Genomic DNA, 15,551 nt, shown 5'->3' on the forward strand with positions numbered 1-15,551 from the left:
GGTAGTGAAACTGTTAATCAGTAATTAAAGGTGAATAGTTCATTAATTACTCATTAATATTTGAATCTTTTTTTGTTGTTTTCATTTGTAGAAAGAAATAACCCTTATTTTAATATCAGTGTCTTCTTTTACTGGGCTACAACAAAATCACAGGCTAAACAAAAGGAAATTATTTCCCACTGTTTTTGCCAGAATGTTAGTTTTACAGTAGTGCAATAATAATAATGTTGAGTGAGTGTTGAAAATGTCAAATACTGGAGTTGGTTGAAAAGTTTATATTCTGCTTACCAAAGCTAAACCAGTTTCATATCTTAAGACCAAAATAGAAGGCAAACCTCGCAAAAAGCTAATGACACACTTCAAAAATTATGCCAATAAATGAAAAGGAATGCAGATATTGCACATAAAATGTGGGTAGGAAGGTCAACATGATCTTAATTCTGATAATTAAATTTAACTGGAGTTTGCAGAAAAAATATAATTTTGAGCAGAAATAAACCTTCTCTCCTAGTCAACACTAGAATGCTATAGTAATGAAACAGATTAAAAAAGGCTGTTAAAAATGTCAAATTTTTCACGAAGCTATTTGTTGGGAAGCAGGGTAATAAACTTTCCCTTTTTTTGTCATCAGAGACATTTTATCCCACATTTCTTATCTCCCATGTATTACAAGCAGTCACAAAATACAACACCAGGCTCCCCAAGTTCTAACTGTAAAATTTTTACATGTTTTGCATTTCAAAGTGTCATAGGGGAGCTTCTCTTCTGGAAGGTAATTGGGATTTTTGGAGAGCTACTAACATGTAACTACTTCAAAAATAAGACAATCAAGAATGTTCTATTCCCCACCATTTTTACAGGGTTTATCCACAGTATCCACAGACTTAACCACAGGGTGAAAGAGAGGAAATTAAATTGAATACTTTTGTAAACTACATTAGTATAGAATGAAATGTGTAATTTTTAATTGGTTAAATTAAATGTACAAATATATGATACTCCATAAAAAGATACTATACTCTCACCAAAAAGCAAGTATCTTATTCTTAGGTAACAAAGTATTGGTAATTCAGAGGTCAAAGTACAGTCTCTAGAAAAAAAAAAAAAAAAAAAAGACAAACCCCGCCCACAAATATTATGTTCAGTTTTTTCTTATAGTAGGTTGTATTTGACAATCTACTATACCAGATACCAGAGAAATAAGAGACCTGATAGCTGAAATTTCACTTTCAACTCCTATTCCTTTAGTAATTAAGCATCAAAAAAGTAGGTTGTATTTCACTGAATAGGATGCTTACAAAAGGGCTTGGAATGGGCCACAAACAATCACTAACCTACTCTCAGCTGATCATATTATAGGGACTGTTTACAATTAGATGTCAGCTCTGAATGTTGACTGCTCAACCATAACTTGCCAAGAGCTACATGTTCCTCCTCCCTTATTAGGTTACATGAAATTGAAAAGATATAGATCTGGATTTCAAATCCACTGATCTGTAAAAAAGGTAGGAAGAATTACATTATAGGAAATCTTGGTAGTATGGTTTATTATTAAGGTTATCCATTATTGCCAGGTATTTCAAATTCTGTCAGACTTATAAGTAGACTGAAAACTTGCATCTTTCAGGCTTATTTCCTCTCTTTTTCTAGTTTTTGTTTTTTTTCTTAATCTGAGAAATGTCTTTAGCAATTCTAAGATTCATATAAGGATCTCATTTGTTATTAGGTGACCAGTATGTGCCAAGAATATGCTTTTCTCCTCCTTTTTTCTTATCAACCACCACATTTGGCTGATACACAAAACAGAAACAAATTATCAAGATATTATTAGGTTATTAGTTAACACTGAAAGGTCTGCCTGCATGACTCCACGGAAGTATTGGCACTGCAGAGATTTATGGGGTAACACCAGGTATGAGAACTGAAATGAGAAAATTTATTTTGCCGTTCAGTTCCATCTGCTTTCTTCCAGTGATGAGAAGCCAGAACATTCAATACAGGAAGATAAGAGTTTGATCAAAGATGAGATGTACAGATTGGTACAAAGAATGCTGTGATTTTGAGTGGACTTCAGTTATAGAGATTACATAACTGCACCAGATTCATCATAAACACTGAAATGTGTGAGTACATGAAGAAAGTATTTAAGTAGGCTGAAAAAGGGAATGGTAATGGATGACACTCAGAAAGAATAAACTGTGATCTTGGAAAGAGCATGTTCTCTGATTGTTGGTTTGGTTTTAGTGTGTTTGTTTATTTATTTGTTTTTTATTTTCTTCCCCATAAATACGGATGCTGTGAGATGAAGAAAAGGCAAGGTTAAACATGTTGCACAAATGAAAGATATTGTCAGTCGTTACCTTTTTGACACGGATGAGATTACTAAGACACTATTTGCTTTTGATTCAATGAGAAGTCAAAAGCTTATTGATACCAAAACATGTATTAGTTGCAGGTAACATTCAATTTCCATAGGGATTTTGAGATGGAAAATGTATTCTGATAACTATTTTCATATTATATGGGATATCCTCTAGCTGTAAGATCAGTTCTTACCTGTGACAGTCAGCCAGGAGCACTGCTTTCATATCTGGTTTGAATTTCTGGTAGTTCAACTGTGGAATTGAGTCTAGGCAGTCTGGAACCTGGACTAAAGGCCAGAAGGACATTTGTAACCACATGAGCCAAAACTTCCTCAGCAAGCACTAAGCCACAAAAATAATTGTGCCTTTGTCTTTTCTGATGTTATAAATTGTGAAAAGGTTAGGGAAATATGTAACAGGCATATTAAAGGACTTGAGAGCGACTGCAACTGAAATACAGCCTGAAACTGTACTGGGAATATGGTTTCCCTCAAGCAAAATTTTGACATTTAGAAAATTCTTGTTTTTTATTATGTATGCCCTCCCAGGACAAGGCTCCAGCTGCTTCAGATCCTGGCACTAGGTCAAACATCACAGCAGTATTCATACTGCCATTCCTGGTGTTATAGTTTTGTGTTCCAGAAATCCCAGTTTGGTCTCAACTCTACCAAATTTTTCCTGGTTTCTTTGCAATCCCTAGTCCCAAAAAATTATGAATACCTGAGGAAGAACTGCTTAAAAGTGGCTCACAAAATCCCATTTGAAGTGAAAATACTGTTTTTGAGACTACAGCGAGAGGTATGAGCAGTCAGATAGATGAATCCGGAAAACAATTTCTATGAATTCTGGGAAACATTAACACAGACAACTTTTCTGGATTTGTTAGAGAAAAAATACCTTACATGTTCTTAAGAAATGAGAACAAAGCCATGGCGGTTTTTTGCTTTCTCATTTGAGTGTGAAGAATCCTATGAAGGCGTATGGCCCCTTTAGCATTTCTATCCATAACAGCCTGATTATGTTAATCTTTGTTTCCATGTAAACATATCAGAAAACTTTAAGGACCCAACTATGATCATATAATTAATTTTATGTGACAAATACTCACGTAACAGCAAAAATAAGAGATTCTTTGTTGGAGTTATAAATAGAAGGTGAGGTGGGCCTTTTCTTTTCTTTCACTTCATCAGGAAATAAGCTGAAACTACTTCTCTTGTTGTTTTCTTCTTTTTGTACATATGTATATATATACTTATACCTCTAACACTTGCGTTTTGCAAAAGATTAAATGATAAAAGCTTTTCCATATTTCCGCAGGCTAGAAAAATAATCAAGGCTTCTTAGTTATCCAAAAGGCAAAACAATCCCTTGAGGAAACACAGTAAACAATGTAATGAGTTGTGAAAGCTATGATTTCAATGGATCGTTTCATTTTTTGCCTGAACTGCTCTTTCATGACTACGCTTCTAAGCTTACCAATTTCAAGGTCGACTTTTTGCTAAATGTAGACAGCTGGCCTTCTGCATCATGTTAGAGTCTAGTCCTGTGAGTATATACAGATATTACATATTATACAGTGATTTCCCTACAAAATGTATTTTAAAGTTATTACTTTATTTTAAAGTTATTACTTTCACATCCTTTTAAAGGATGTGAAAAAGGTAATATAGAATGAATGAAGTCTGGGTAAGTAGAAAAAATGCCTTTCAGTATATGAAAAAAACCTTATACCTAAATGTGGTCACAGAGCCAGAGGGTAAGTGCAGAAAGCAGAGTAATACAGAAAAAAACCCCAAAAACCAATGATTGAACTATTACTTTAAAATAAAAGAATCCTGATTCATCATTAAAAACCAATAGCAAAACCAAACTCTGTTCTGGTTTATTGTATTTTAGATTGTATAGGAGGCACACAGTTAATGATCAAAGAGCTTTTGTTCCTATTTCCACTGAATATTTGCGTCTTAGCAAAATGCAAATGTATGGATGTGTTAAACTTTGCAACACTGTAAGTATACTTACATTTTAGTAATTCAGAATAGTTAATCCCTAAGAGCTGCACCTTGGAAAACTATAAAGCATTCACTTTTTAAGGAAATTGTACCAGATATATTCAGGAGCAATTAAATATTTTTTAAAAAGAAAAGCACTAGTTCTCTTTTGCCAGCTAGTATTCACTTCAGAATGCAGTACTCTTTTTAGTGATGTAACGAGTCACACATTTAATATTAAAAAAATCAAAAGGATATTCAGTAAACATGGTGGTTATTTGTGAGAACATACTGAAGACCTAAAGAGATAAAACAGTATTGTAAAAAAGGAATAAAAAAACCAAAATTACATGCGTTGTCCAGAATTCTTACAATGAATGAAGCTAAAATGTTTGTTTAAACTCTTTTGGTTTATTGATCAAAACATTTTTATAAGATGTCTTGAAACCTTTGCATATAAATATTGTTAAAATAAATTGAAAGATGTGAGAATGGTCCACTGAATATCTTATTAAAAAAACTTTTGTGTAAAACAGGCTGGCATAAAAGGAAAAAAAAAATCAAAATTATTTTTTAAAAAATATGTATTTTCCCAGTTCTTTCTCATTCCAAATCAGCCCTGACCTTGTTTGCTTTGAGGTGCTTTACATATTATTACACATGCAGTATTTAGGCTCCTGAATTAAGGATAAATACATGTTTGGCATCAGTTCCCATTTTGTGGTCTGTTCTTTGTTTGTTTATTTTTGAGCTTTAATTAAAAACATCAGTGGTTTTATAAATATGCTTAAATTACAGACATCCTGTTTCAGAATTAAAGACATACAATAACCACAAAGGGTTCTGCCTTCTAGATGTAAATTTATTATCCCTCTCAACAACAGCAAAAGTGAAGATCCCACTTCATCCCTTCATTCTATATTTAGAAATCAGGTGCAATTAAAAATGAGGCAGCTTAATCCCTTTTAAAATGTTAGAGGTTGAACGATCAAGGCTGTCTAAAAACTGATTTATGAGTGAGCTCCTGCCAGCTCACTCACTTTTGACAATTTATGCTTTAGAATCAATAGACACTTCTGATTTCCCATCAGAAAGACATTCATCTTTTTATAGCTTAAAGATCTTCTATTAAAGGAAGACTTCATCTGCTTTATATCTAAAAAAATGAGCACAACTTTTACTCATCACTCAAAAAACAAGTAAAATATAATACTGAAAAAAATTTGATTAAAATCTATTTATACATTTTCTTAATATTTTTATTTTATTATGAAAATTATTCTAACAATCCCTTTTAAAAATTAAGAATTTTCAACTCAATATTCACTGAAATATTCAGCTATCTTTTGAAATGATGCTAAAAGCATAAAGCGTTCTGTATTGTATCTGTGTTTAAATTCACACCTTTTCATTTCTCACACCTCACAATATTGGAGATTTCAGCTGTGCATATTTTTAAATCAATGCCTGATCAATGACACTAATTATGTACTTAAAATCCCATCTGCATTTCAAAATTGTATTAGCTGGGCATGTTGTATCCTGCTCGCTCAAGATATTCAGTAATATAACTATTTTTTTCCATTTGAGAAATTTTAAAAGAGATCATTTCAACCTATCAATAAAAACCAAATTATGATTAAATGGAAATTATATTTCTCTTATATTATTACCCACCATTCTTGGCCCCTATTAAGCAAAACATGCTCTTTCAGTCTTCACAGTACTCTTCTTTTTTTTTTTTAACTGAATGTTGCAGGAAAATACTAGCCTGCCAAAGATGCAAATGATCTTAATTTAACATTTTCCTGGACATTCAGTTTCTCATGGCTACTTTTTTATGATTATATTACACAAATTCCTAGGTAACAGACTCAGAATTTTGTTTGGAATTCAAATCTTAAAGTCTTGAAGGTCCATGATGAACTTTCAGGTTAATTATAATATTTTGAGAGGTAATAATTAGCTTTGAAAACAAAAATTATCTGTTGTGAGACACATTTGTTAATGTAGGCAAAAATTTAATAATCTGGATTTTACTTTAGGTCTTTAATTTGGTTTTTCCTTTAAACTTACTTCCACAAACAGGATTATTTAAGGTTACACTTTTCTTTGTTTATCTTTCTGCCCCAAAACAGCAGAAATTAGCTTTGTGGTGACGATTTTGTGAAATATACTCATAGCAATGTAGAATTTCCATGAATTGCAAAATATATATATTTTTTTCTGTTCCTCTGCAGGTCATACTATTTATCAATTACTTCTTCATGTTGCCATGCAAATAGTACAGGGAATGATCTATGAGTGAGACATCCTGCAATCCATGCATGTTCCAGGCAGACAGCAACCTTAGCGTGAACTGATACACAGGTATCTGAGAGCAGCACCATTTCTATTCAATTCTCTACTGAAGGATTAGAGAATACCTCAGCCAGAACATATGATAACTTCGTTACAAACACTCATTTTCTGACCTCAGAGTGTTTGCAAATCGGACTTTTGCAATGACTATCACTGCATACCTGCAACTCTGGCATGTTAAGACACTGAAAAATAAAACACCCAAGTCACCTTCTAGAAAAAGTGTGAACATGTGCATAAATAAATAGGATACCCTTAATTTTCTTCCTAGACACAGTCATGATGAGACTAATGCACAACTGTATTTCAGTTCTCAAACACAGAACAAAAGCCATATTAATATGTAGAATAAATGACTGTATAAAACAGAGAAGCTTCTACCCCCCAAAAAAAACAACTCCATAAGCAACTCACTAGATAACAACAAAAAATGTAATGTTCTTATTCTTAAGAAAAAACCCCCAGCATTAGTCCTGGTAGTCTAGATCAGTTCACATTCTATATAAAGGATGTTGACTTTTTTATACCCCAGTATACTGAAGACTGAGCAGCTTAATTTACTGATGACCTTTTAGTTTCATTTAACATGGTTGGTAAGCTAAAATCTACAATTACCAGTGTGACACTAGGAAGAGACCACAACAACAGAAAGAACATTTAAGAAATTATTTAAATTCTAAAATCTTCGTGACACTGTAATTTAGGTCCCTAATATTTAAAACTGAAGAAAGCTACAAAATCATACAAAGGAGCTGGCATGCCATACTCATGGAAATTTTAAAACCCACAGGTTTTTTTGAGGATTCACAGGTTCATTAAATCTTTAACTGTAGAAAATTACTAATAGAAATATCTTAAATCCTGCAAATGATAAAAGTATTTCTTTTACAATGTATTATAACCGATTGTTTCTAAAATGGTGTTATTATGTGAACTAAAATTTGTGTTAATACACTTACAATAGAATCCTTAATTTTGATAAATAATAACAGGAAATTAAGAGGCAGGCAAAAAAGGTCTCCAAAAAAGGGTACTTCCATAATGGACTTAAAAATACTTACAAAAATATCTACTGACTTCATCCAAATCAGTTCTGCCCACTCTACCTCATTAGAGTAGATCATCACATCACAAAATTTAAAACAAGCAAGCTAACAAACAACACTGAAAGTACATTATCACTTCTCTTTGTACATAAAAATATTGCTGATCTAGCTATTTGATCTTTTTCTACTGCTTTAAGCCATTGGGAGGAGTTATGTAAACATTTCCTTTGAGAGTGAAGTAAATCATAAAGTCAAGTACACAGAGTTGTCTTGCAAGTTCATACAGACAAAACTGCACCATCGCAGTTTTGTGTGATAGTTATACCAGGAGCAATGACTGGAATTAATTTCAACATGGCCAAGAATGTTAGTGGGCTATCACATTCTGGTCTGTAGAGCTCCAAACTTTATTATTCCCTTGTTCAGTTATATATATCAGAATAATTTGTTACAACCTCTCTGGTTATCAGTCAAGGCAGTGCAACAGGGAAATTTATCGAAGAATGATGGAGAGACTTCACTGTTCACTGAAAATCTGAAGAAAATAGAGCAACAAGTATACATTTGGTTTATTTTACACTAGTTTTCACAACCTAGCACTAACTTCTCTGTTTAACTCTTTATATGCCATAGGAAGTAATTGAAAATTATTCTTCTGGAACATAAATTATTCCTGGTTTGAAAGAAAAAAAAGGGGATATAAGACTGCTAGACAGAGACTGCTGCTTTTCATCTGGATCCAGAAGCAGTGAAATTTATTCAAAACAGCTAAGTAACAGAAATTCCTTGCTAATTTCACTTCAAAAGCCCAGAGCAGAAGCAGTTTGTGACAGAAAGTTTAAAAATCTGAATAAAAATGGTATTACATATGCAAAAATGCATTTTGCATACATAGTGCCATTATCTAATAGATCTGTGTATTTCACTTATTCTTTATTATTACAACTATCTTTAAAAATCAAATCCTATTGTTAGATAGAAATCAAAAAGCTGAGACAAGTCAAAGTCACTTTTCACCAGAAAGTTCTACTTTGTATATTAGTCAACTAAATATGATGAATCTGATACTTTCTAAAGACACGTTTCAAGAGTGCTTGATTTACTTTCAGCTCTTATCTCTTACCTGAAGTGGCTTAGTTCACGATTTTCTGTATCTTTGAAATATCTAAAGATGTCAATTATAATGTAAGATGTAAATTTAACATAATATCATAAAGATTATGACAATATTTATATGAATTATCTGCCTATATGACTCTGAGGAAAATAGTGACTAGGATATTCATTAGAATAACAGAATTTTGTAAAGCGTTGAGATTAGTCTAGGAATCCTGAGTTCTCCATTCAGCCAATCCTGTACAGCACTAACATTATAGTATGAGCAGGATGTTGAAAGGGAAAAAAAAGTATCTTCTATGCCAGAAAGTTGGTCCTTAAGAAGCTGAGGAAAACTATTATAAATGAGATGTCAGAGAAATTCCCTGTACAAGGAAAGTCTCAGAACTTTTTGTAGGGGTGTGGCAGGAGGAATTTTATATTTTTATAGCATTCTCCTATAATACTGAAAATTTCATAATTCTCTAAAAATTGGAATTTATGACTCTCAGCCTTATTTTGAACTACAGCTGAAATTAGTCATTATTACATGACATAGAAGATTTTGTACTTTTTTTAATTTAAGAAATTTCCCAAAATCTGGTTTTATCCTATCTAGTAATTGGTGCTTTTAAGGTTAACAAAAAATGTTTTAAGCTCCTTTATCCTTGGCCCAAACATGCAAGAAAAAAAATTAAGAAAATCAGACTATTACTTACGATCTATTATCCATCCCTCAAAATATTAAAGGAGGCATGATCTTAAATTCTTTGCTACTGCAAAAACACTCCCGGGAGTCAAATTCTATTTTCACCCTTTAAAAGATATCACATTGATTCAAATTTTGGATAAAATTCAGCCTTTATCTAAAATATTAAAAGTATATTATTTAGAACTATCTAAACCCAGAAAAATAAAATGGCAACATCCAGATTTCTATTTTTAATTCTATTAACTTTAACAAAAGGAACAGTAGACATGGGTTGTAGCAAACTTTATTTTTGAAGTAATTTTTTATTTGATCTTGTTCTCAAGCCAGTTCAAGGTTGCTTGTAAGAGTATCTGGATACTGCAGTTCAACACATTTTTTTTTCAAAACTATTGTTCATATTTTTTCTATCCCTATAACTATATTTCAGGTAAAAAAAAGAGTCCCAAACAATTTCAACAATGAAGTACCCTTATTATAATTTTTTTTTTTACTTTTTCTGTGCATTTCACCGTGGATTTTGTTATACCAATGATGAAACACAGGAAATAGCTGACTGAAACCTTTTGTTATGCTTTGTTATGCTTGACTTAATTTTGATGACAAGGCTGGAATTAGGTTTCTTCAAATAACTGTACAAATATTCCTAACTCCCCATAAATGCTCATGAAGGCACGATGGGCTATAAATATTTAAAATATTAGGGAATCTTTGATCCTATTTGCCCTTTCTGCTTAAGAGTAACTTAGTTCCTTTTTTCTTCTTCTTTCTTCCTTTTTTCCTCACTTTTTTTTCTCAACCCCACATCCTTTTCCAGTATCAGAATCACAGCATATACACATATGAACAGAAGATACAGCAAAACAAAAGCAGCATAAATTGAAATTTTGATGTTAATGCAATAATAGTGCTTCAAATTCTACCTTTAATGAGGCTGATGTACTCCTGAAAATTTCTTAAAATTGTGTACGTGCAACATATGCATGTGCAACGTCATGTGCAACTTTCCTATGTGCCCGTATAATTTTTAAGTTGTCTAATACAGTCATTATAAACATTTTCTGCAGAAGAAGTGAAGCTTTAAAATGGTATTAGAAACAATTTTGTAATTAATATGGTGAGAGATGCATGGTATTGTTCTCACTGAAAGATATAATTATTGTAGTAACTATAGGAAAGAAACCAACTAAACAAAACCAAATTGATTTCTTCCTCAGAAACTTCATGGTCATGGACTTTCACTGGACAGTAGAACATCATTTGTTCCTTTATGCAGAAATCAGCATAGTAGTGCTTATGGTTTTCCGTTTAAAACCAAAAGATTGAGATTGTTACTTCTGCCTTTTTCCTAACATACATATAGACATTAAATGCAGGTAAGTCATAAAATCATGTCATATGATGTTAGATGGTTCAACTTAGATTTGCTGTTCATTTATAAAAACCTAATGATTACCATCAGACTCGATCTTTTTTTCTCCTAGTTTCCTTTTTTAATTCATTGTGTTAAAGCAAAAATATCAATTTAATGTATTTTATTTGCATACTATTGAAATGGAGGAGGTAAGCTTTTTCCTAATTATCCTTTGGTGACACACAATCTTAGCTGCAATTAAGTTTTTTCATTTGTCTGCCATTTTATTTTAATTGTTAGCATTACATTATGAAGGTTAAACTGCTTCTTATAAAAATTGATGAAAATAGACCTTCTTATTGTGACAGAAATGTTTTTTTCTTTAATTGACTTGATGTTTTCTTTAACTACTGATTGCTAGAATTCATTTATCCATTTTGACCTACTTAGTGTGAGTTCTCAAAAAGTGATTAAAGTATACTGTTTTATAAAAAGAAAAATAAATATGGAGTTTACAGTACCATACTGAATAAACTATCCTTTAAATATTCTCTGTAACAAAAAGAATGTGATAAAGTGTAGAACAGTGAGTGTAATGGTAAGGTAAAGATAATGAAAAAGAGAAGTTCCACATATACACCAGAGGAAAAAAATAGACTTGGTAGCTGTTAAGGCATTCAAAATTTCAGGCTGCTTTTGAAAAACTGGCAGGGTAAGCTGACAGCATAATTAAAATACATGTTTTCTTCCTACTTCAGGGAAAGAGAAGTCTGCAAGCCAGTTTTTTTGGCTACTTAACAACTTCTATATTCAATTTTCTTCTGTCATATTTTGATCAATTAATTGTGTGTGAATATGGGGCAAGATAATCACAGCCAAATCCTTATCCAGCTTATTTAGCTGTCCAAATATTAAGGCTATTCCAATGGTATGTTCACTCTTGTAGAACAACTGTCTTCTCAATTCTTTTCTTGCAAGATTTCAGAAGTTCATTAATTCAAAAGAAGGCCTGTGCTCTTGGGTATAAAGCTCATGGTATGGTGATTCATAGTTCAATTAATGCATCTTTTCCAAGAGTATTGGAATGGTGAATTAAGAGAGTGTGTACAACCAGCTTGTCAGCCCACTACAGACAAAAACAGAAAATGATGAGCTCAACTATGACACAACCTTCTCGCTATGTGGTAAAGGGCTCTTTCACAGATCATGGCTGGAAAATAATACATCAAGAATTTGCAAATAGAGCAAACCCTCTGTACTGCCAGACTTCAACTGAGCACTCCTCATGTAAATTATTGGCAATGAGTGGACACACCCTTGATGGTCCTGGTTAGATATTGGTATTTAAATTCCTATCACTATCCTAGGCAGGCATGTTCTGAATGTTGGCTGCTTTTTCCCTTCTTTTGGGATGCCTCATTTCACCCTATAAAGAAGTGCATTTTACCTCTGTTCTTTTTTCCTTTTTGTTTCATTTACTCTCTTGTGGATAGATATGTAAAAAGAGAATACCTCCCCTGAACATTTTTTGTGTCATCTATTCCCACTGGCAAAACAGCCTAGAATTTCCAACCAGACTTTCAGGATCCAGAATTTTACAACACAGCTTAGTGGCAAAGTATAATGCTATACAGAAAATAAGAACTTCTTTTTTTCCTGTTTGCTTATGCACAAGTTTGTTTGTTTGGGTTTTTTCATTGTTGGGTTTTTTTGTTTGTTTGGTTTTGTTTGTTTGTTTGGTTTGAGCTTTTTTGTTATTGTTTTTTGGGGATTGGGGTTTTTTGTTTTGTTTGGGATGTTTTTTTCGTAGAGAAGTAGCTAAGAAGAATTGCTAATTTAGTTCACTTCCCAAATTAATCTCAGTCACAGCTTTATACAATACAGTTCCTATTTGATAAGTATGACCTCTGCTCTTTCCTCTAAATACTTTGTAACTCACCTTGTTGAAGTGTTTATTTCACTCGGTATATTGATTACCATATCTCTTCATAATTGCCTTGCCATGATTATTCACTGTTTCACCAGTCTTCATGCCATTATTTCATCATAAATGATTTGTGCTTACTTCCATGTAATCAACAAAAGTATTGAACAAAGTTGGCCCTAGAGTTTCCTTTGAACTCTTGTGAAAACACATTTATAAAGTAATGACAAATGCATTATGAGGTCCGCCAGCTAGATTTTCATACATTTAATTTGGACCACATTGATATGGTGCTATTATTTAAAATTAAAAATTCATACATTAGGCCAAAACTCAAACTCTACTTATATTAAATCCCTTCATTTTATGTCTGCTAACCTCAAATAATTAAATCAAGGGTTTAAAAAATTTATTTTTCCATTAAAAACATTCAACTGCTATTAGTGTTTGAGGTTTTTTTACTTAGCTCGTTACTTAATTTTTCTATCTAATTTTCCATTATTGCAAGCAAAGCTGATGTCAGAGTAACTACCTTAGCAGTTAGGAGGAGTATGCATTAGCTGTGCTTGAGTATTGAGTATCTGAAAACTTCAGGGAATCATCGAACTAGTAATAATTAAAACTCTGAGGAACATTTAATGAGTTATTCCTGGATGTTACCACTTTCCCTAATGCTAATGGACTGGAAATTTTTGTTATTATCAAGGAGTTCAGCCACATTATCTTTTTGCTTTATAGAGAGAAAGCTGAAACATATTCTCAGCTCTTTTACTAATCATTCTCTGCTGTTATCATTTTTTCTATGTCTTCACATGAAGTACATATTGTACTTTTATTTTTTAGGACACAGTTTTCTCTCCTCAATCCCTTTAACTTTTCCTATTGATTTTCTTCATTTACTAAACACAAGTCTATGAGGTTAAAGAACTATTTCAGTGCAACTTCTCACATTCTTGATAAATTATCTGCTACTTTTTAACTTTCCATTGCCAACTGAAACTATAGATGTACATGCATATTTAGTTTATTTCTTTATCGATGAAGGACAACATTTTGACTCCTGTGTAATCTGTGTAAAAATACTCAACTTTTTTTTTCTGTCTAAAATGTATTCAATTTTCCCTTTACTTTGCCATTTTAAGGAGCAAGCATATTATAGTATTGGAACCACAATATGCTTGTTCTGAATCAATGTTAGGAGGTCATAATCATTCCTAACCATTAATTTTGGCTGAAAAAAGAAGTTGTTTTTCATTCAAATTAGAGAATTATCTATATTAAAGGCAAACCCACCTTAAGTTATCACACAATTTCTTTGAAAACTCTAATGATGTGTTCATTGCTTCCATAAAATCACTGACAGCACTCATCACATTTTCCTAATAACAGATTTTTTTTCGAACCTATATGGTTTAGCAGCCATTTCCTGTGTGGCTGAATGTTTTTGCTTATAAGCATGTATGTGTAATGATTGGCCTTGTTCCATCCAAATAAAACTTTCACCTACAGATATAATCAGGTTTTGCATGGGAAATTCACAGAAAAGAGTTAAACAAAAATTCAGTGTAGAAAATGTATTCCTGGTTCCATAACAAGTACTGAGTTTCTACTCTCACTGATAAATCAAAGAATAAAATATAAGTTTAAACTAATTTAATTAAGATTAATTTACTGAAGACTGAAGAAATTTTCATCTCACCTTATCTACACCATTCCATAAAATTACATCTGAATGAACCAAAAGGTATCTAGCCAAACAATCTGCCCATACTATTAAACAATGACAAATGAATACAACATTCAAACTTATGCTCTGTTGAATACCGTGAACTTGTGGTACACAGAATGAGAAGGTATATAGTCACAATCTTCTAATTAGACTATCTGCTGTTTTGTATCTACATGCGTTCAAATGATACCAGATGTAAGGTTATAAGCATTTCTAATGTGTGCATACATACAAGGCAAAAAGAAGGAAATTATACATCTAAAAATTGCATTTTAAAATGGCACAAACAACTTCGTAGCACATGAGAGGGCCAAATGAAAAAGCTTTCAAACATACATTTTTAGAGAGGACCAATATGAAGATGCTAACTTTGATGATAATACATGTGTTATTTAAAATTCTAAGAGCATATATTGCTTCAAACTAAGGGAAGTCTTTTCAGGACATATAATTTCCATTGTTATTGCAACTTCATTCAAAACAGAAGCTCATGCTTATCACATCTGCACACTAGGTTAATAAAATAGATTGGGATATTCCTTCTTCACTACAGTGTTTCTATCCCTCTGACATGGCAAATATTCCAGTAAATCATGGATATTCAGTGACAGAAATTATTTTGGCAGGACAAAATATTCCTAAGATTTATTTTATATACTTCTCAATTAAATAAATTAATGTAAGATATAACAATGGACTACATGAGAGAAATCGGATGTATTTGAATGTCTCTGAGCAACTACCACTAATACTGTGGCTGAATTATTAAGACTAGATTTTTACCTGTTTCAGTGAAGTTTACTAGGATGGCACCTTTGAAACAGTTTGCTCATCTGATTACTCATCGGTAATATTAAAACAGAAGTCTGTATCCACAGATGCTGCCTCTTCAATAAGCCCACAGAGCAGCTCCAGCCACTGAGTGCTCATGCTGGCAGACAGGTTACTGTAGGGTGGGAAGTTGAGATTCATAACTTCC

At 32.4% G+C, this 15,551-nt stretch overlaps 1 protein-coding gene across 1 annotated transcript in view; it reads right to left on the minus strand.

The window, feature by feature from the left end:
• The window catches only part of CNTNAP4 (contactin associated protein family member 4), a gene marked incomplete at both ends in the record, with an annotated part of 202,905 nt that overhangs the window by 140,628 nt on the left and 46,726 nt on the right, over nucleotides 1-15,551 (minus strand). The window lies entirely within an intron of this gene.

This window comes from Zosterops lateralis, assembly GCF_965231275.1.
Source record: "Zosterops lateralis genome assembly, chromosome: Z".
Lineage (NCBI taxonomy): Eukaryota > Metazoa > Chordata > Aves > Passeriformes > Zosteropidae > Zosterops > Zosterops lateralis.